The sequence below is a fragment of the Berghia stephanieae genome, chromosome 1 (genome assembly GCF_034508935.2).
Source record: "Berghia stephanieae isolate SIO BIC M18660-M18661 chromosome 1, UCSD_Bste_1.3, whole genome shotgun sequence".
Taxonomy (NCBI): Eukaryota; Metazoa; Mollusca; class Gastropoda; order Nudibranchia; family Aeolidiidae; genus Berghia; species Berghia stephanieae.
In genome coordinates, this window is record NC_088360.1 from 91,693,129 (window position 1) to 91,714,504 (window position 21,376).

At 37.4% G+C, this 21,376-nt stretch overlaps 1 protein-coding gene across 2 annotated transcripts in view; it reads left to right on the forward strand.

Moving 5' to 3' along the window:
• Window positions 1–757: 757 nt before the first annotated feature.
• The window catches only part of LOC144961915 (uncharacterized), a 45,321-nt gene continuing 24,702 nt past the window's right edge, over window positions 758–21,376 (forward strand). The window contains exon 1 of one of the 2 annotated variants that reach the window (XM_078894942.1): window positions 758–1,038. The gene's annotated coding sequence lies outside the window, so the exon portion shown is untranslated. The remainder of the gene's footprint in view (window positions 1,039–21,376) is intronic. The other variant, XM_078894946.1, reaches the window with a different exon arrangement.

The window sequence follows — 21,376 nt, forward strand, 5'->3', positions numbered from 1 at the left end:
AAATATAAAAAAATTAATGAAAAAATAAACAACAAAAAACAAAAGAACAATAACAACAAAAAGCAACAACAAAATGAAAAAAAAAAACGAAAACAAAACACTAACAACCCCCCCCCCCCTCCCCTTTAAAGAAAAACAATACACACACACACACACACACACACACACACACACACACAAAAGAACACTTTTTTTATTAAGAAAAGAAAAGATATCTACTATAATCACATTTAAGGATTATTGGGATCCGTCAAAAACCTGATTATTGTTCTTTATTGATCGTTCAAAGCGGAGTTGCACAGTACTCTAACGCGATATATCTTACCGGGAGATAGAAAGACAAGTAAATAAATATATCGGCATGATAGACAAACAAATGGATAAGAGAAGACGAATAGTAATAAGGGTAGATATGATATAGATATATATAGTAAATGAAAAAGAGAGCATGTATTGATTGAGAGAGCGAGAGAGAGAGGGAGAATGAGAGAGTAAGAAAGATAAGAGAAAAATAGAAACAGTGAGAGAAGACAGAGAGAAGAGAAGGATAGGGGACAATCCAGGAAGATAGACATTTAGATAGAATGAGAAAAAGAAGAGAGAAAGATAGAGATAGAGATAGAGCTAGAGAGAAAGGACGCGAAGAGAGAGAGAGAGAGAGAGAGAGAGAGAGAGAGAGAGAGAGAGAGAGAGAGAGAGAGAGAGAGAGAGAGAGAGAGCAGGATTCTAACATCGAACCTCAGTCCAAACCACAAGCGAGAGATTGGGACAATGATTTTGTCAGCAGCGGTTGTCTCCCATCGGCAGTGACAGGGGTAATCCATTATGTGAGGGACGACAACAACAACTAGACCCTCATATATATTGGTAGTTCTTCCGGACAGGATATAATATTATTGTAACAGATCAAGTTATCCAAATGTTCGATGATGTTGATATGTAAATTAGTCCTTTATGATGTCGTGGAATTAATGTGTGTGTATGACGTTATCAACGTGGATATTGACACGAAATGATGAATGTCTCTTCAATCTGTAGGTATGTTGATATAGACATTATATTCTATCAACAACATAGAATTGTTAAAATTACATACAACAAATAACAATGTGAAATTGAATGTAAGCTTCAATTTAATACACGAAAACAGATGATATTAAATTGAAGCTTACATTCAATTTCACATTGTTGTTTATTTCTTCGAGCTTCGAGCAGCACCATTTACATAAAAATTACACATACAATAGACCAAAGTTCGATGTTTTCTTTATTCTATAATATAATATTGCAGAAATCACTCGATTTAGTCAACTCTAAAGACTAATTACCGGCATTTCTTAAAATTTTGAAAATTGGATGTATCTAGAAAGTTTTGAATGATTTTATGAGTGCGTGCACCTATTTATAAACATAACATAATTTAGCATTTTCATGCACATTTCTAAAACACAATTTTATGTTTGACTCTATCTACATACCAAAAACTAAATTCCGTTTGACCATGAGATATATATTGTATAAATCTATGGTGACGCTCCAAATTTTTCAATTACGCCATATATAATACTACGAGTATTTCATTTAGTTTAGTACCACAAAGATAATTATACAGTTATTACGTTCTCTTGTTCGTAAATAGAAAGAAAATATAACCATTTCTTTATCGACGGTATGCGTTTAAGTAAAATACTCATCAGTTTTACCCTCCAGATAATTCGCACCAACAAACAAAATTAAAAGTTACCGCAAAAAATTATAATCTACTTGAAAGAATAAAGAGAGAACTAATCACTCAACTGGCGGTCTCAAAAGAATGACGACGAGCTGATTGATGTCAACTTCGTTCTTTTTTATTGGTAGAAGTGGTAGAAGACAGAGATAGTGAATATTTCTGTTGTTTGGATACTTTTCCATATTCTAAGCATTTAAAATACATGTATCTAAACAGTACTATGTTCATTTCTTTTAAATCATTGATGGTCTTTCACCATATTTAAACCAATTTTTCAATATTCTATGACCGTGGTTCTACGCGTATCTATTTCCAAATCTGATAACCCAAATTATTATGGGCTCATTGTTGTCATGAAAAGACTCAGATTAACGCAAAATAGTGTCCATTACAACAATGTTAAATCAAGCCCATAATTGCGTCGATTAAAAGACCTGTAAATATGTGCACGTGGGTGTTAGTCATTACTAAAAAGATTAAAGACTGTCATGGCTTCTGTTCGTAGAACGCGAACGAGGTCTATTGTGCGGCTATGTGGTCTTGTGGCATGTCACTCGCCTTCAGACCAGAAGGTCCAGGGCTCGAGTCCGGTTTTGAACTTCGCAAAGTTAAGTCCTTGGAAAACGCTCTTTATTTTACACTCATTCTCTCACGGTTCTCATGTGTATAATGAATATCTGGCTGTTAACAGCGTTGTCTCTGACGGAAAAAAATAATATCGCCTTATAGGCATCATGTATCGTCCTACATGTTACGTGTTGCTGTTGGCTAGGTTCCCTTTGTAATGAACGCTCTTTCAGCACGGGTAGTGGATATTGTGTTATATAAATGCGGAAATGCCCAAGAGGTTCAAGTGTCACTATTGGAAGAGCACGTCACTCAAAAGCAGAAGATCAAGTGTTAATTTAACCTTTTTGTCCACCCAGCAACGGTTTTGTAATTGGGTCTCATAGATCTGACAGTAAGAACCTTGCGATAAACCAACGTTCTTATCATTGGTACAACGAAATTGTTAGTCCGTTAAACCTTGCAGAAACTGAGATGATCTCATACCCTTTAGGTCTTTGAGTCTGAGAGTCCTTTTTTTCCAAAACAAATTTGCTGTTGCTGCTTTTGATATTGTCCGTGTTGTTGTTGTTGTTGTTGTTGTTGTTGTTGTTGTTGTTGTTGTTGTTGATCAAAGATAATGATGACGATGATGATGCTGGTGAGGATGATAATGATGATAATGATGTTGTTGATGAAGAGGATGATGATGATGATAGTGGTGGTGGTTCTTGTGGTGGTGTTTGTGGTGGTGGTTGGGGAGGAAGTGGTGGTGGTGGTAAATAAAACATTAGTTATGATGATGGCAATGATTTAATGTGTGTATGTGTGTGTGTGTGTGTGTGTGTGTGTGTGTGAGAGAGAGAAAGAAATAGATAGATAGATAGATAGATAGAGAGATAGATAGATAGAGAGAGAGAGAGAGAGAGAGAGAGAGAGAGAGAGAGAGAGAGAGAGTGGACGAGGACGAGGATCACAAAGGAGTGGAGAAAGGGTACGGAAGTACCGGTAACAATATTCTGTGATAAAATACAACGTAACATTTCATCGATCATCTCACTCAGAATACATATTACAAATCTTGAACTATTAAACGACTCCGTTCCTAAACCATTAGCCGAGCATGCTAATATTATTTACTTTCTTTATCATCAAGGAGGTGTAGAAAATACGATAAGTGAGAGATCGAACCATATTCATTTTATTGACATATTATATCATATCGTCCTATCTTGTAATCGTCTTTCTTATCTATAAGTTCAATTTCATTGTTTATCCTGTCTTTTTGTTACATAAAATAAAAGACGTAGGCACGATTGTCTTGGCTGAGCGGATACGGCGTTTCATGGGTTAATTCACATACTCTGGTAAGAAACGTATTTATTAAAAATTGGCAGAAAACTCGTCCTTCAAGTTTCGATTCATTTAATTAAATGACCCTCATCATGACAAAAAATCTCAAAACCCGAGACCTTGCGAGGGTCATTGCGAGGTCCCATGTGTGATAGTTTACGAGGGAAATTTAAATCGATCGATATTTAAAGGACGAGTTTTCAGGCTAAATTTTTAAATACATACATGTCTTTCCAAAGTGCGGAGGTTAACTTTTTTTAAAAACCGACAAGTCGCAGAACCAAATCCCTTTTATTAGCATGTCGGACCAATGATTTGCCGATGTCTTTTCCTGCCGTTATCTTTTAGATCTGAGGTATACCTTTTGACTTCTCAAAGGGATCAATCGTATTTCTGCCATTGTCTGACAAAACACTTATTTCTTTTCTGACCAGAAAACTCTAACCTCATATATCTATCAATTTAAATGGCAACATCATTCTTAAACCTGCGATTTCTCTGTCCATACATCATTACAAGGTTTGGTATGAAAATATTAGAGATTTGTTGGTTTGATCGATTTCCGTAAGGTCTACGTGGCAAGTGGACAGGCACACACGGAGACGTAAACAAAATACCGACGCATCAACAAATCGAACAACGTGAAATTTCTCTGTCCATATTACAAATGTTTGGTATGAAAATATTAATATTAGAGACTTGTTGGTTTTAGCGATTTCCGTAAGATCTACGTGACAGGTGGACAGGCATACACGGAGACGTAAACAAAATACCGACGCATCAAAAAATCGAACAACGACGGTTTGCCAGTTGGGTTAACGCTCAACCAATCACCGTCTCTCTCTCTCTCTCTCTCTCTCTCTCTCTCTCTCTCTCTCTCTCTCTCTCTCTCTCTCTCTCTCTCTCTCTCTCTCTCTCTCTTTCTCTCTCTCTCTCTCTCTCTCTCTCTCTCTCTCTCTCTACTTTATTAAGTGTAATTAATTGTATTTCAACTTAGAAAAAAAAAAAAAACACCTTAAAAACAATATCGAACAATTGAAAAAAAAAGCTTATGGACAACTTTGTTATCAAGGACGGCAATGTGGCCTCTCATAATAAAACCAACAACCATTGATAAAATCATTAATTTGTTTTTGATGGGTAGTAGTTTGTCTCCATACATGAGAATTTAATGACTCTTGTGATACGTTAAGTATTATTTAAAATTCGTCAGTTATCACAAAATACTCTCTGTCAGATATAATATTTAATCAAAACGTATCTATAGAATAAACAAAATGACGTCACACAGTTCTTTGTTATTGTTTTTAGACAACCATTATAATGATTAGTACTCATTATAAACTATAAACGTTCAAAGTAATACACAGTTTTGTGTGTTGATAACCATATCCGGCTGGCGGATGTTGTGAGTATTTGATCTAAGCGCAAACTTCAATAGAATAAGAGTGGAGCCTGAAAAATGTATGAACTATTGATGACTCGGATCAGGCTTGCGTGTGTATCAGTAAATGATCTAAGGAAAGCATTGGTCCACCATGCCTATAGATCAGGGACCTTAACAAAAATAAACAACAACAACAACTACTACTACTACTACTACTACTACTACTACTACTACTACTACTTCTACTACTACTACTACTACTACTACTACTACTACTACTACTACTACTACTTCTACTACTACTACTACTACTACTACTACTACTACTACTACTACTACTACTACTACTACTACTACTACTATACTACTACTACTACTACTACTACTACTACTACTACTACTACTACTACTACTACTACTACTACTACTACTATACTACTACTACTACTACTACTACTACTACTATACTACTACTACTACTACTACTACTACTATACTACTACTACTACTACTACTACTACTACTACTACCACTTCTACTACTACTACTACTACCACTTCTACTACTACTACTACTACTACTACTACTACTACTACTACTACTACTACTACTACTATTACTCTTTGGATAGGACGCTAATCTATTGCAAAGTACGTTCCATCAGATCTACAGTGCCTAACAACCCACACTGTTGTGTAGACATCGAGATCAGAAAAAAAAATCGGGATCGATATTGATCAAATTTAGCACATGAAACCAGCACTTTACCACTGAACCACCGGGACCCTCCGTGAATATAATAAAAAGGGTCTGGCTGCTTTTGGAGAAAAAGTTGTTTCAGGACATTAAGAGAGTGCAAGCAGTTATATTTGATATTTTCAGAGGAAGAAAATGAACAACAATTGCAGCGACAAAGCAGATGGTTGATGTGAGCAAAATATCCATTATAGATTAAATATTATTTTAAGCCAACCAATTCAAAACAAGGGCCAGAGTAAACATTTGACAATTATTTAATTGAGAGTTTTCTTTTTATTATTTTAGGGTTAGGGGTGGGGGTGGATATGAAAACAGTGTTAACCTAAATCTCTCATTCAGTCAATAATAGCCAGATCTGAATCTGAATCACCCCTATTCAATGTAATGGCTCACATCTTTAACTTTATTTTTTTTTTTTTTTTTGTTGTTTTTTTTGGACAAACAACAAGTGATGATGTCAATATGGTGTTATGACGACAAAATGCAGGTCTCTTTTGCAGTTTCCGAAATTGTATACTATCTCCATCTCCTCGATGAAAACACACACACACACACACACACACACATATATATATATATATATATATATATATATATATATATTATATATATATATAGATACATATAGTATATATATATACTAGTGATCAAAAGAAAGTATACACTTGTTTTACCTACAGAATTGGTATGAAATATTGTTCTGGTTTATTTAAAACCTATGTGTAATCATAGTACTATCATTTATCTTTAATTTTTTAGAATTTGTAATGTTTATGGTTGATCTTGTATGCAATATAGACTTTTTAAAACATGATCTTCAAAAAGGGAAGTAACAAGTCAAAACATACACTATAATTTTGACAAACAATGACATTTTAATAAAATTACTTGCGTTCATTTCATTTGAAGTATAGGTCAATCTAATTCAATCCGTAACGAGTATGTCCCCCGTTCGCTCCAATCACAGCATTGCATCTCCTACGCATGGAATTGGTCAATCTGGCCAGCTGGTGTTGAGGAATGTTATCCCAAGCTGTTCTTATGGCCTGGAACAGTTGTTGTTCATTTTGCGGGTCTAATGAACGGACTTGGCGGCCGATTATGTTCCACATATGTTCTATCGGATTTAGATCGGGGGATATTGCAGGCCACAGGCTGATAACGTTCACATTATTTGCTGCCATTGTTACAATAGCTCAGTGGGATGGTGCAAAGTCGTGTTGGAATGAAAAATTAGCATGTTCATGAAAAAATGGAATAACATGGGGTTGTAAAATGTGCTGGATGTACCTTGCACCGGTTAAGGATGCATTTACTTGGACCAGAGGTGTCCTATAGTCTCTGCTTATTCTACTCCACACCATCACCTATCCATACCCTCTGTTTGGGGATTCCACGACACATGAATCGTGAAATCACTCGTGTGATCTTCGGTAACAACGTAATCTACCGTCATTTCTTCCAATCACAAAGCGTGATTCATCTGAGAAGAGAACAAATTACCACGCATGCATTGTCCAGCGCAGATGAACACTCTAGCCCACTAGAGACGGGCCAGTCAGAAGAGAACAAATTATGACCACGCATGCATTGTCCAGCGCAGATGAGTACAGGCCCACTGAAGACTGGGCAACCGGTGATGTGCTCTTAGAAATGGTCGCATCAACGGACGTTTGCGATAATGTCATGCTCTCTAAGTCTGCAACGAACAGAGTGTCGACTAATTCGCAGTTTCAGTCGCCGTCCCAAAACGATCCCGTAGATGTAGGGTGCGTATAAAACGGTCCTCACCTTGAGTTGTTACTCGTGGTCTGCCAGTTCGATTTCGGTCCCTTACCGTTTGTGTTATTTCAAATCGATCCACTAAGGAATATACAGTTCTCCTTTTGATATTAAACATTCTTGCAACATTGGTCACAGACTGTCCAGCGTGAAGATGACCAATGGCACGTGCAGGTTGTTCTAAACTAAGTCGTGGCATCGCATAGATTAATGGATGGTATTTTGTATTGTGTTTTCCTGCCTTGAAAACAGTTCATGAAGACACGGATGGCAAAAAAAAAATTAATCTACACACTTCATGTCCACAGTAAGACTCCTTCCGCACTAGGACAAAACTGTCCCAGGACAAATTTGTCCTGTCCCACTGGAGAAAACTTCTATTCAAAAGGGGTTCCGCACTAGGACAGGACTGTCCCGGGACACACCTGCGCGAATGCATTATTCATTTTTTTTTTTTTTTACAAGATTCAAAAGTTTATTTGTATGCAATTGTCAATATAACTCATACAAGAATATAATATTTTCATCAACAAATCAAGTAAATAAAATCAATAATAAAGCAAGGCAAACAATGATAGTAATAATGATAATAGTAATAATAATAATAATAATAATAATATAATAATAATAATAATAATAATAATAATAATGATAATTATAATGGTGATAATAATAATGTAAAATCTTCTAATTAATAGATTAGTTATTTAATAGTTTGAATTATAAATTAATAATTTAAAAAATAAGTCCTTGGTACAACTCTAATAATTCACATTTTATGAATCAACATAAGATACGACATGACGATAATGATTTTTTACACTGTACAATGGGATTTGTTTACATAAGATTTATATAATCATGAAATATTCTTATAGCAAGAGTAATATTATTGCTGCTGCTACTACTACTACAACAACTACTACTACCACTACCACTACTACAACTACTACTACAACTACTACTACTACTACTACTACTACTACTACTACTACTACTACTACTACTACTACTACTACTACTTCTACTATTACGACTACTACATCTACAACAACAACAACAACAACAACAACTACTACTACTACTACTACTACTACTACTACTACTACTACTACTACTACAACTACTACTACTACTACTACTACTACTACTACTACTACTACTACAACTACTACTACTACAACTACTACTACTACCTACCACTACTACTACTACTACTACTACTACTATACTACTACTACTACTACCACTACTTCTACTATTACGACTACTACATCTACTACAACAACAACAACAACAACTACTACTACTACTACTACTACTACTACTTACTACTACTAGTAATGGATGAAATAGAGGTTGCATATTTCTGTGCTTTACTACGTGGAAAAAAAAGACAAATTGAAAGAGAAAACAATATTGGGTGCATCCTTTAATAACCCAAAGATTGCTCAAGGGTCAATTCCGTAGACTCTATGGTGATCTCCGATCTTATCTTAAAATGACTTTCTTGGAATCACCTCATTTTACCCAGGTGCAAATGAGTACCGGTTCGCTGATGAAAGTAATCTTAGACGGACTAGTATCATTCACGAGGATAATAGAAAGTCAGCATGGCTCGGTGGTACGGTCTTTGCTTCGTACCCGAAAGGCATCAGTTCGATCACCCACTGATGCGCTGTGTTGCCTTGAGTAAGTCACCTCGCCCTAGCTCAATTTGCGGCGCTGCACTGCGCTAACGCCTGGGTTATACCTCGCCCTAGCTCAATTTGCGGCGCTGCATTGCGGCTGACGCCTGGGTTATTCCAGTCTTCCCTTGGAATAGACCCTCGAGAAAAATTTCCCCTATGGGATGAAAAAGGGAATTTTATCTTTTTTAATTTTAAACTGTTATCTGTCTGCTTAACGCTACAGCAACATGGATAAGTTCCGGATTTATAAGCTTAGGAGGCAAGATGGCCCATGGTTAGCGCGTTGTACTCTGCACTCAGAGGTTCTGTGTTCGATTCCGACCGAAGCCAATTTGTACTTTCTAGAGCAAGAAAATTTACTCCAATCACTCACTCCATTCAGGTGTAAAAGGGTACCTGTCAAGCTGGGATAGTAATCTGCGATAGACTAGCGTCCTGTTCAAAGGTTTTCAAACAAATACGTTTAATTGTCCGCTTCACGCTATTGAAACCGGGATAACTCCTGTACCATTGGCTACAAGGCTCTAAAGGAGTTAATTTGTCTTACAATGGGTCCAAGTGGCACAGAAGGAGTTACTTAAAAATATTTTCATTGAAAATTCCCGAAATAAATAACGATAAAGATAATTGATCCCACAAGTTACCGAATAGATGTGCGACCGGTTTTAGACACAATGCTGCTGTGTCACAAAGTGTGACACTTCTTAAATTATATTTATAAACATACGTTTTTAAATTGCCGAAAATGTTTATGTTGCTATGCCTTATGTACGTGGTTTCATCACATAGAATTATTTTTTGAATTGTTCTTGCTTTTTTATATTCAGAATTGAAATAAATAAATAAATCATAACTGTGAAATTGAATGTAAGCTTCAGTTTAATATACGAAAACAGATAAAATGGACGTTTCGGGTTTCCCCTTCATCAACAACACATGATGAATTAAAAACTACAGGCGAATGAGATAATGTGGTAGGGGCGTTGTTAAGATGCATAAACAAAAACATTGATGGGCAGGAAATTGTATGCTACTTTGTGAGGAAGCGCGAATTAAAACAGAGCAATAGAAATTTATAAAAGGTGCGTACTTAATTATGTTAAAAGAGGGGAGGCGGGTAGGAACTGTGTAATCCAGTATAGAAGACAGTGAACTAAAATAAAGTGTGGACTATTGTTGGAAAATAAATACAATGGAATTGGAAATAAATACAAATTGTAAGGGATGTAGGTATTAATATATTAGTGGCATTAGCAGCAGCAGAATCAACAGTAGAAATAGTAGTAGTAGTAGTAGTAGTAGTAGTAGTAGTAGTAGTAGTAGTAGTAGAAGTAGTAGTAGTAGAAGTAGTAGTAGTAGTAGTAGTAGTAGTAGTAGTAGTAGTAGTAGTAGTAGTAGTAGTAGTAGTAGTTAGTAGTAGGGATGCAGAAAATAAAGACAGGCATTTCAATTTTGACACGGCGCCGCCAAGTCTGGGACTTTTTTTGTCCTAGTGCGGAAGTCTGCTATATGTTTCTACTATCACAAACGATATGAACACGGGACTGGGACAGTCCTGTCCCGTTGATTTTGTAGCATTTACCTTCTTCCGCACTAGGACAGGACTGTCCCGGGACAGTCCTGTCCCAAATCTGTAACATATAGAATTTAGAGGAATCTTCCGCACCTATTGGGACGGGACAAAACAGTCCCGTTGTGTCCCAAGCCGTTGTGAAATGCTACAAAATCAACGGGACAGGACTGTCCCAGTCCCGTGTTCATATCGTTTGTGATAGTAGAAAAATATAGCAGTCTTCCGCACTAGGACAAAAAAGTCCCAGACTTGGCGGCGCCGTGTCAAAATTGAAATGCCTGTTTTTATTTTCTACTTTATTTTCTACTAGCTACTACTACTATTACTGCTACTACTACTACTACTACTACTACTACTACTACTACTACTACTACTACTACTACTACTACTACTACTACTACTACTACTACTATACTACTACTACTGTTGCTTCTGCTGCTGCTAATGCCATTAATATATTAATACCTACATCCCTTATATTTTGTATTTATTTCCAATTCCGTTGTATTTATTTTCCAACAATAGTCCACACTTTATTTTAGTTCACTGTCTTCTAACTGCATTACACAGTTCCTCCCCGCCTCCCTCTTTTGACATAGAAGTACGCACCTTTTATAAATTTCTATTGCTCTGTTTTAATTCGCGCTTCCTCACAAAGTAGCATACAATTTCCTGCCCATCAATGTTTTTGTTTATGCATCTTAACAACGCCACTACCACATTATCTCATTCGTCTGTAGTTTTTAATGCATCATGTGTTGTTGATGAAGGGGAAACCCGAAACGTCCATTTTATCTGTTTTGGTATATTAAACTGAAGCTTACATTCAATTTCACAGTTATAATTTGTTTATGTATTTCAATTCTGAATATAAAAAAGCAAGAACAATTCAAAAAATAATTCTATGTGATGAAACCACGTACAGAAGGCATAGCAACATAAACATTTTCGGCAATTTAAAAACGTATGTTTATAAATATAATTTAAGAAGTGTCACACTGTGACACAGCAGTAACGTGTCTAAAACCGGTCGCACATCTATTCGGTAACTTGTGTGATCAAGTATCTTTATCGTTATTTATTTCGGGAATTCTCAATGAAAATATTTTAAAGTAAGTCCTTCTGAGCCACTTGGGCTCATTGTAAGACAAATTAAGTCCTTTAGAGCCTTGTAGCCAATGGTGCAGGAGTTATCCCGGTTTCAATAACGTGAAGCGGACAATTAACGTATTTGTTTGAAAACCTTTGAACAGGACGCTAGTCTATCGCAGATTACCATCCCAGCTTGACAGGTACCCTTTTACACCTGAATGGAGTGAGTGATTGGAGGAAATTTTCTTGCTCTAGAAAGGACAAATTGGCTTCGGTCGGAATCGAACACAGAACCTCTGAGTCCAGAGTACAACGCGCTAGCCATGGGCCATCTTGCCTCCTAAGCTTATAAATCCGGAACTTATCCATGTTTCTGTAGCGTTGAGCAAACAGATAACAGTTTAAATTTAAAAAAAAAATAAAATTCCATTTTTCATCCCATAGGGGAAATTTTTCTCGAGGGTCTATTCTAAGGGAAGACTGGAATAACCCAGGCGTCAGCCGCAATGCAGCGCCGCAAATTTAGCTAGGACGAGGTATAACCCAGGCGTCAGCCGCAGTGCAGCGCCGCAAATTGAGCTAGGCGAGGTGACTTAGTCAACTGATGCCTTTCGGGTACGAAGCATGCTGACTTTCTATTATCCTCTTGAATGATGCTAGTCCGTCAAAGATTACTTTCATCAGCGAACTGGTACTCATTTGCACCTGGGTAAAATGAGGTGATTCCAAGAAAGTCATTTTAGGATAAGATCGGAGATCACCATAGAGTCTACGGAATTGACCCTTGAGCAATCTTTGGGCCATTAAAGGATGCACCCAATATTGTTTTCTCTTTCAATTTGTCTTTTTTTTTCCACGTAGTAAAGCACAGAAATATGCAACCTCTATTTCATCCATTACTACATACTACTACTACTACTACTACTACTACTACTACTATACTACTACTACTACTACTACTACTATAGTAGTAGTAGTAGTAGTGTAGTAGTAGTAGTAGTAGTAGTAGTAGCGGTAGTAGTGGTATAGTAGTAGTAGTAGTAGTAGTAGTAGTAGTAGTAGTAGTAGTAGTAGTAGTAGTAGTAGCAGCAGCAGCAGCAATAATATTACTCTTGCTATAAGAATATGTCATGATTATATAAATCTTATGTAAACAAATCCCATTGTACAGTATAAAAAATCATTATCGTCATGTCGTATCTTATGTTGATTCATAAAATGTGAATTATTAGAGTTGCAATTGCCTACAAATACACTTTTGAATCTTGTAAAAATAAATAAATAATGCATTCGCGCAGGTGTGTCCGGGACAGTCCTGTCCTAGTGCGGAACCCCTTTTGAATAGAAGTTTTCTCCAGTGGGACAGGACAAATTTGTCCGGGACAGTTTTGTCCTAGTGCGGAAGGAGTCTTTCACAACGGCTTGGGACATAACGGGACTGTTTTGTCCCGTCCCAATAGGTGCGGAAGATTCCTCTAAATTCTATATGTTACATATTTGTCCCAGGACAGTCCTGTCCTAGTGCGGAAGAGGGTAAAGGGGCTAAAAGGTTATTTTAGCACGTGAGCGACGTGGTGAGCGAATTTCAGGTCAAAACAAAAACACAGACTATCGGTACACAGAAAGGCTAATGGTAAACTACTCGGTGGAAAATCATTAGCTTACGCCAACGGATAAAAAAGTAACGACGATTTTAAATGTGTATACTTTCTTTTGATCTCAAGTATATATATATACATATATATTTCTATATTCATATATATATTATTAAGTTTTAAACTAGCTTTTACATTTATCTGGGAGTCCCGATAGCTCAGTTGATAGAGCACTCACTTCACACGCAAAGGGACCAAAATCGATCCCGGGTGCAGCCGATATATTTTTCCAACCTCTCTGTCCACCCAGCAGTAAATGGGTAACTGGGTCTATTAGATCTAGCGGAAAGCACTTTGCGTTCTATCTACAGGACAGCAAGTAATTGCTATTGTCTGTTTCACACAATCGAAACAGGGATAAACTCCGGCTCCATGGGCCTTATGGCTTTGAAGGAGGATACGTATATCTCAACATAATACTGAATAAGACGACTGATACCCAAAATGCTATCATCTGCGAATTATATCATGACATTTTGATGACGATTCTTTTCGTTCCAAATGTAATGTGTGGCTTGTCCGTATTCATTGGTTCCCTATGAAAGTGACAAATTAGGGAGCTGCATTAATGTAAGATAGAAATATGAAAACTTGTGTAGGAAACAATGCCAGACAAAACAGAAATAATAAAATATAATAAAAAGTCATTCCAAAAAATCAGCCTGGGAGTCGAGGCGACATTCTCTTTTTGATGATTTTTTTTCTTATACTTTTCTTTTAGATTTGTCTGGCACTGTATGATAAACATGTTTTGAGACTTTTCCTGTATTGGTTTGATTTGGAATTATTCCAACCAGAAGTGGAATATAAAACATCCTTTTTTGTTCACTATTAAAAGGAGGGGCTCACTTTATATCTAGCCCGATACGATATCTTATGGCTTTCAAAAATAAAGTAAAAACACTGATAAGACTGGTTGCTTATGTAAGAGATATTGTGAAATCTATATGGCACGTAACCAGTAAACTACCGTTCTATGGAAAAAGACGAATTCAAATATTTGTCCAGAAAACTTGTTCTTCAAATATCGACCGCTTTAAATGACCCTCATCTTGGCAAAAAAAAACCCCCAAAAAACTGTCAAACCTGGGACCTCATATGGTTTCTTTTTCTTTTAAACCATTTTAGCATCAATTGGCACCTTATCATAATGAGAGGCATTAGATCATTAGATCATGTTTGCGGGGCATTGAATGAGTGGTCAGGTGATCATACTTGCTGGACATTGAGTGAGTGGTCAGGTATATTTTTCTTAGATCAGAATCAATTTAAGATTGATTAAATAGACGCCATGTTTAAAATTATTCGTGAGATTTGGGTTGATTTGGGAGTTGGTTATGTCCCTGTGTGTGTGTGTGTGTGTGTGTGTGTGTGTGTGTGTGTGTGTGTTTGTTTGTTGTGTGCGTGTGTATGTGTGTGTATCGTCCACAGGGAAAACCAGACTACATTCCGCTATGAAAAAAATAGCCACTTCTTTAACTTTTCTATACGCCTGATGCGATACAACGAGTTTTTTAGGAATTTAGATAGATCGATTTTACATTAGCCATGCACATTTTTTAAATCAATTTACTTTGATCCCTTAGAGTTAGGACACAATGTTGAACCGGGTATCGACGTCGTGCTTTTTTGTCGGTCATTTTGTTTAGTTAATTCAATTTATATTTCTGAATACGATTATGTGAATGCCTGCAGTGGAGATCGGGGGAGTGAGAAAGGAGAGAGAAAGGGTGGGGGTGTCAGTGTCAGTTTTACATCGAAGGTTTAGCATGTTTGCTGGTATTTAAAATTTATCTTATTATTTATTTGGCAGATTGGATTTTTTGTGACATCAAACCACTGAAAGCATCACCACCAAATTGTGCGTGGTATTTACAATTGACATGAAGATGGTTTGCGTCTATTGTGAGATTGATAAGACATTGCGATGATTGAAAAATCAAATTTGTTTCGTCAAATCCCATCGAAAACAGACGCCACCATTTTAGAAACATGGGTCGTGTGCCAACCTTTCGGTTAGCGATTAAGACAATGAGGTGGTAGTACTTGCATTGAATCGATGCCAGTCAGTGTTTCCTCTCATTATTTTGAATACAATCAATTTCTTGAAAGCTATATGAACCATTTTCCGTTCTTGACATTGGCGACGTGCGCCAAATATATAAGATATTAAATGAAGAAAACGCTGTGGAGTATTTTTAGGAAGTCGATGAATGTATTGTCTATTAAGATAAAAGAAATTGCGTTCACATTTTATTCAACACTGAATCATACAACTTGAGTTAATCGACTTACATCACGTTCATTAGTAGTAGCAGTAGTATCGTTCGGCTACACTTCTATGTTCAAGGTATCAATCCAGGTTCGGAAGTCATCATCACATTTATTGATGGTTTCAAATCCCCCTTCGAGTTTTGTCTCTGGGCAATCTAGTACGAGGTGGTTTGCATCTTGTGGTGCTTGTTTGCACTTTGGGCATGTTGGTGATTCTTGGAGCCCCCATTTGTGCATGTTGGCAGCTGTTCTTGTATGTTTTGACCGTAGTCTATTTGCAGCGACCCAGTATTTTCTTGGTTGATCCTGTAGACCTGGGGGACTTTTACAGGGATCTTCAATTAGTTCCCCTCCTGTTGGTTTATTCCTTTTCCATTCCTCGCACCAGGCTTTTTGCGTGTTGTAGTTTTCTTTCTTTGATAGGTAGAAAGGTGAACGAGATTTTAGTCTTGATGTTGGGGGCGCAGTTTTGTATATGGTTTGCAGAGGAGTTCCACTATCTTCTTCAGCTCTGGATATCCATTTCTGTGTTGCATCCTCTCTCCTCAAGTGGGGTGGTGCTATAGCGCTCATGACGGGCAACCATTGTGTTGGAGTTGATTCCAGGCATCCAGTTACTATTCGCATCGAGTCTCTTAGTTTCGCATCAACAAGGTTTGTATGGGCACTTCTCGTCCAAACAGGAGCACAATATTCTGCCACACTGTAGCAAAGGGCCAGGGTTGATGTTCTGAGAAGAGCTTGCGATGCTCCCCATGTTGTTCCTGCCAGTTTTCTGAGTAGACAATTTCGTTTCTCTATCTTTCTTGCTGTACCCTCAAGATGGGTTCTATAGGTCAGCCGTCTATCCAGTGTCACTCCGAGGTATTTTGGATTTTGATCAGTTGGTAGTGTTGTGTCATCAATCTTGATCATCAGTTATCGGCTGATAACATACAGAGATTTAGCAAACTGATACTGACAAGTGCTAAAAAACACATCCCAAGAGGAGTCAGACAGTGGCACATTCCATGCTGGTCAGACGCGAGTGAAAAACTTCTCGAACAATATGGAAAAACCCAAGACCAGGATGTAGCAGAACAGCTATTAAATACCCTTCAAGAGGACAGAAGACAAAGTAGAAAACTTGGATATGAGACACTCGAGTCGACATGCTTGGCAACTGATTAGGAAACTTAACCCTGAAAACAACGGAACCAAAACCGCTCCACGCATGTCCGCAGATACTGTGGCACAAGAAATTAAGCAACGCGGACAACACGTTCCAGATCAGATGTTCGAAAGAAATATCCGCAAGGAATACAGAAAAACTCTCGACTCTCTCCCATCATCTGGCTCAATGTGGACCTTCCCAATCAGTCACGAAGAAACACATGAAGGTATCAAAAGTATGAAGAATGGGAAAGCAGCAGGGATCGATGGCATATATCCAGATATGATAACACACCTTGGACACAACGCAAAGAACTGGTTGGCTGCCGTAATGTCTGACATACTTGACAAAGGAAGATACCCACAAACATGGAAACATGCTAGAGTTATAGCCATCCTCAAACCAGGAAAACCAGCAACAGAGCCATCTAGCTATAGACCCATCTCTCTACTATGTTGCCTCTACAAACTACTAGAAAAAATAATATTAACAAGAATAACCCATTACTTGAATCATATAATCCCAATTGAACAGGCAGGGTTTCAACGAAATAGATGCACAACCGAGCAGGTCCTTGCCCTCACCTCCTTAATTGAAAATGGATTTGAAAAGAAATTAAAAACAGGCACAGTGTTTATTGATCTCTCTGCTGCGTATGACACAGTGTGGACTGGTGGCTTGATGCTGGAACTTGCAAAAACAATCCCATGCAGAAAAACATTGAAACTGCTCTCATACATTACAGGACCTAGGAATTTCCATGTGGTCCTTGGTGACAACACCAGCAAAGTCAGAAGAATAAAAAAATGGAGTACCACAAGGCTCAGTCTTAGCACCAGCATTGTTTAACGTCATGCCTCAAACAACTTCCACAAAACTAGGATATGCAGATGACTGGGCCTTAGCATACCAATCAGGAAACTGGGAAGATATAGAAACAGCAAAGACACCATGGCCATGAAAAGGTATTTTGACAGATGGTATTTAAAAATGAATACGACAAAAACAGTTGCAACTGCATTTCATCTTAACAACAGGGAATCAAAACGAAAACTGTTGATCACGTTTATTGAACGGGCACCGTTCACTGAATGGACAGCTATGCTTGTAGATATATAATTCTATTTGAACGATGTTGTACGCTTGATATCTAGCTTTCTAAGAACATAATACTTGATCAATTGCCTCACAACGATATCATGTCTAGGTCAACCTGATTATTTTCGATGAAAAACTAATCACTGACATGTATGTCATCTCCGCAAAACACCTACTGAATCTGTACAAACTCCTTACAGAAACATGGAAATAAATGGCCCAAAGAAACCAATAAGCCTTGCAAAAAAAAAAAGACCAAAAACTGACTCATTGTTCTGGTAAGTCAACAGAAAATTAAAACAAAGTAGAACAAATACTTACCGACAGCTATTCGTTTAGATAGAATACCCACAAAAGCTGCACACCAGATAAAACGTACTAACACACATCATAAAGCTCTTTTCAACACGATTCTAATGTTGCCAAAAAATTTCAAAATCAGATGAGAAGAAGAAAAGTTATACTAGTTTAAAAGCTGAAATATGTACTCCTATTTGCCTTTGTTATCTACTGACGGACTTTGCGACCTGAAACTGTTGCGTTTCCGGTAGTGATCACCACTTGGATTTTAAAACTGTCCTAAAATGGCCGCTGACATTCAATTAGATTTTTTCTGGAATGAGTTCACGAAGGAGGGATAACACTTTGCCCTGAATTTAATTTTATTAAAAAGTTAAGATATTAAATCACGTGCCGGTAGAGTGATTGGTTCTCAATCAAATAATATATCAATCAGACCAGATTGTACAGATATGAGAGACATCCAAAATTTGCCATTATTGTATCGGTTTTCTTCTTTCATGACATATTTTTAGATTAAAAAAAAAAATCCATTAACTTATTTATTTATTTAGCTATTTATTTGTTTATTTATTCATCAATAACTGGTAAATAGATAAATGTTGAAAGGAAACTAAACTATTACAAAATGTGACTGATTAGCCAGAATGCATCGGATAAGTACTCGTACGACTTAATAGCCCTGACACACTGGTATAGGGGGACGGGTATAATATAAGTTACGTTGTATTCAAATGATACTATTTATCCAGCTTTAACATAACAAATTTTATTAACATGACGTTGATGTGTACAATAAAACAGCCTAATGTGATACAGTTGAAACATGATACTCTTTGGCCCTACATTTCTTATATGACGGTCCCGATAGCTCAGTATGTAGAGCCCCAGCTTCACACGAAAATGGGACCGAGGCGATCCCGCGTGAAGTTGATATTTTTTTGACCCCCTGTTAACCGAGCAGTGATATCGTTTTGAGGTCTATTAGATCTGGCGGAAAGCACTTTGCGATAACATTTTTAAAAAAATTATTGAGGTTTATATAGCGCAATATCCACTAAATGTGCTCAAAGCGCTTTACAATTGGTCCCTGGTCAACAGCAACATTTAACATGTAGGATGGGACATGCCGCCTGTTAGGCGATATTACAATTTTTCGGACAAAGACAACGCTGTTAATGGCCAGCTACTCATTTTACACCTGAGTACGGTGAGAGAATGTGAGTAAAGAGCCTTTTCCAAGGACTCAACTATGCGCCGAGCGCGAGGCTCGAACCCAGGACCTTCCGATCCGAAAGCGAGTGTCATACCACAAGACCACATAGCCGCTAGAAAATCGACCTATCCAAAGAGTAGAAAGTAATTGCTTTTTACCGTTTCACCCTATAAAAACTTATATAAATGTCGGCTCCAAGTTGTCTAATGGCTCTGAAGGACAGCTTACTTTAACGGCACATCGCGTTGGTGCCGAATTTGCCACTCGAACCCTCGGGTCTAACCTTGTCGTGTTCTGAATCAAAGACCAAACCGCTATAGATAGTTAGAAGATGACGTCACTCAGGTCTTTGTTATTGTTTTTTGCCATCCGCGTTTATGAGTAATGCTCACTGAACTGTATTAACCTGACTATAAACGTTCATGGATACACACAGTTTTGTGTGTTGGTCCGTTATGCTTCCGGATGGCAATGTTATGAGCTTCTTAGCCAAGCGCATACTATCTATACCTAAATAGTGAAACTGAATGGAAAGAAGAGTCAGGAAAATAAACCTGATTCTACCCAGATTCAAAAGCAATTGGTCCATGTTTGAGCCGAACGCTCTTGTAATTTTTAACCCCCAGTCTCAATTCAGTATTATAGAAGAACTGTGCTACAAAAGGAATTTAAGCAAAGCCCGTTGAAAGAGATCCAAAGGCAATAGCAATACTTATCATGTAGAACGATACATGACACTATAACACGCTATTACAATTTTTTTTTACAATGGAGACAAAACTACTATCGGTTGGACGCTTAACCAGTTAACTGTCGTAATCTGGAAAGACACGGATTAAAATAATTTGGCCAGAAAACTCGTCCTTCAAATAGCGATCGAATTAAACGACCTTTATCTAAGCAAAAACTCTCAAACCTGGGACCTCGCGAGGTTTTTGCCGAGATGATGGTAATTCAAATCGATGATATTTGAAGGACGAGTTTTCTGGCCAAACTTAAATACGAGTTTTTACTGAGTACGGCAGTTAACTGGTTAAACACTTAGCCGATAACAATTTTATCCCCGTTGTTAAAAGATTGTAATATCGTGTTTTCAGTGCCATGCGTCGTCCTACATGTTAAGTATTGCATTTGGCTTTGGACCTCATTCAACGGGCTTTGGCTGCATTTAGTGGATATTGCACTATATAAACTCAAAAGCAAAATACTAAACAATGTGTCAGTGTGACAAGTGACTGGATTTCGGATTATTGATGAGTAACAATAAATCACCACCACCACCACCACTATCATCATCATCATCATCATCATCATCATCATCATCATCATCATCATCATCATCATCATCATCATCAGTATCCGCCTCCTCCTCTTTCTCTATTTCCTCCTCTTACTAATCATCATCACCATTCAGAGATGATTGTCAGAATACTCTATCAAATACGTAGATTGTATAATTTGAGAATTGCAATGTAAAACCAAATCACGCAAACTAGTATTCTACTCAAGAATGAGTATCGATCATTATGCTTACTGAGTTGAAAATAAAATACACTGCAATTTAGATTTACATAATCTGCCTGCATGAATTCTTTTTAAAAATCCACGGTTCCAGTATGAAGAAACAAGTCCTCGGGGTCCTGGATGTAATGCTGTTACTGACTAAATTCTCATTTTACACATGAGTATGGTGAGAAAATGTCTCTCCCAAGGACTATTCTTTATACCCCTCTCAGCGGGAATCGAACTGGATATTTACACGTCA